This window comes from Opisthorchis viverrini (genome assembly GCF_000715545.1).
Source record: "Opisthorchis viverrini unplaced genomic scaffold opera_v5_52, whole genome shotgun sequence".
NCBI lineage: Eukaryota > Metazoa > Platyhelminthes > Trematoda > Opisthorchiida > Opisthorchiidae > Opisthorchis > Opisthorchis viverrini.
The window spans coordinates 2,064,219-2,067,258 of NW_008751708.1; positions in this window are offsets into that span (position 1 = coordinate 2,064,219).

Genomic DNA, 3,040 nt, shown 5'->3' on the forward strand with positions numbered 1-3,040 from the left:
CATGCTTCTTTGTACTGCCTGATAGCGATTCTCCCACGTTGATATTTGATAACGCTCAGTCCGCCGCTGTCAACCCTTCTGGTGTACCACCGTTTTAAAACTCTGGAATAAACCTTGATCAGTCTGAGAGCCAAACGTATGAGGAGGCTTTTCATCTTTAGAGAATCTCAGGCCATGAAGGCTATCGGCGGTCCAGCTCAAAGGAGACCTGACCAGCTTCCCACGGTCGAATCTTGATGAGATCGGTGCACATGGGTGAGGACCCCAAAGTACGTCTTGTCTCACATAGTCCATTGAATTGTCTGTTCGTTGTAACTAGCTGAGGTGATTTGCTGTACAGATGGTGTCACGAACGGCAGAAAATCATTAGTGAGAGCTGTGGCCACCGAGGAATACAAAATTACCTCCTCGTAGCCCAACAGCGTGGTACGCAGCCACCCAAACTTTTCTGTTGTCAATGAACAGCATTCGTGAGTATGTGCTTCTCTTGTAAATCCCAGTAATCGAACTGGCCTTGTTCTTCTTCTCTGCTTTCACAGCCGGAGATTCTAATGTCAGTTTTTGAAAACCCTTTATTGCAAACTGAGAAGCCTTTTATAGTTAGTGTACTGTCATACCTGACCGAAGTTGTGTTAACCTCTGAAAATCTAACAGCAACGATGGGTCAAGTATCGCGTAGCGACACTTTCTATCAAACAATTATCTATGTAACCCACTTGATGCTTGCTCCATTGTTCGTGTGAATGCATGTGTGTTCCCCAAAGTTATCCTGGTTTGCTCGTGCAAGCGGTACAATTTTATGTTCATTTCTAGACCAAAGGTCAGCATTGTTAAACAGTCACGATGGAGAAAGCTGCGGTCGTAAATTCAACCCATTACGGATGATCTCCGAAGGCAATGTGCACATCTATTCCAGCTCGCTCTAATGCACCGCGCAATATCATATTTTAGTGTCTCTCTGTGAACCTGAATGAATGTGATCCCGACTCCGGCGAACAGCTGTTCAGACGCTGAACATTTAATTTTTCCTAGTGGAACTCTAGAGCAGAAAATCCGGAAATCCTGGTAAACTTTTACACTCCTCGCTTGATCTTCATGACGCCTGCTAGCTTTCACTGACACAAAGGCACTCAGACCGTCTGTCGGGCAAATTGACGGTCAAACGGTTGTTAGACAGAATGACTAGCAACGAGGCACAGGGTAGACTACAGCCATAAGCTTACAAGCCCATTAAACCCACGGACCATCGAAACAACCGAACATTTTCATCCAGTACCACTGACCCAAACTTGGCTACATTCGTCTAAGTAATTTTAGTCAACATTTGATGATTCTTTTATATGCATTGAGATGTTGCTCAAATAGACGATCAGCTTGTCTCAGGACTAAGGTCAACGGTTAGGTCACGGCGCTCCAGGACCACGATATTATGCACTCTGCCCACTCACTTTGATCGGTAAAAATTACTTCAATTTCAATAATAGGGATGAGGAAATTATTGCTTAATGTTCGTATGCTGCAGTTTGTTTATTCGTCCTGTGTTCACCAGAACCACAATCAAGGTATTTTTAAACTGATCAAAGTCCTCAGGCACATGGTTTCCAAGTGCATGGCAAATAACCAGTATTGGTGAATCCTGATCTACCACGAATTATCTTTATTTCCTTTGAGGATGCAGAAAGCACCATTAAACGATGCAACCCTTTAAAGAAAATGAGGGGTTTCCCTCTAACTTCACTGTCTCTATGCGATCACACAGACTGTTTTTATTTTGTAAAGATCCCATATGCCATCAACTAGTAGCCCTCAGTTTGAACGAATCCGCTGCCTGATAGGACCGGCCGGTTCTGCATGGCACTTGATAGTGTCAAGTTATCCGCCCGTCCACAAAACGACCAGTGAATGTTCCATCAGTAAAGCTCGGCTTTGAAACTTTGGAATAATGCAGACCAGTAAACCATTCATGATATGACAACGTTGATAAGATTCCACTTGCGATGGCACTCTTGTCTTAACTAGCCGATTGGTTGATCTTCACTAACAGCAGCAAATCCTGTGACTTCCTCGCCCGAGTACTCTAGTCCATCAGGACCTCGACGGATATTCAAGAAGGATAACTTTGATGAGTTATACATTTTACGGGGAATACTGTCTGATCTACGCCTGAATTAAGACGCGACCTCCATTAGCATTGGTTTATTTTTTACGCCAACTGTCTGATTGCTGTCCAGACTGGTTCAGTATGTCAGAAGCTTTATGTGGGTGGTACCTCCTGGTAGAAAGAGACAGTCATTCGCTGTATTTGTAAAATACGCGCCTCTGCACGACGGACCACCAGCAAACACTGTTCCCAAAAAGGCCGCCTTCGTTCCCTCTGTGTTCAATAAAACAGTCTTTCAGAACGACTGCGCTTTCCGAGCTAAATGTGAAACACGTATAGACCATTGACTTTGCTGTTTTACATTTTGCACTGAGGTCAAGTTAATCTTATCATGTTTTTCTAATCAAGCAATTACTATCACGTATCTCCTTCTAGAGACTTGTTTTTACAAATCTCTTTGTACGCCGATAGAAATAGCTTGGGTCGCGATTCTGGTCTGAAAATCTCTGTATGCTTCACTGTCCCTATGGACGTCCCTGATTCAGCAGAAAGCTAAATGAAGCAAAACAACTACCGTCTATGTGCAGTTGACAGCACCTCTCGAGATGGCCCTGCAGACAAGTCAGTAAAACCGTCATATCAGAATAAACATTCCCCCAGACAAGCGACAACAGATTCGACCTCAAGTACAGTATAGTGTTCTCTCTTTATTTTTAAAAGACTGGTTCCCATGGCTTAGTCGGTTCTCTAACCCTTTGAAATGCGTCTACCTCAAATCCAATCTCAGTATACACCAATTTTCGGTCAAACTAAAACCTTTATTAGCAAGGCACTACTCATAAGTTTGCTGAAAATTTCTCGACAGCCCACGACCGGTTTCGCCCTTCCACTTTAGGCTCATCAGGTAGGCGCAGTCGCCGGGTTCCCGTCAACCCTATA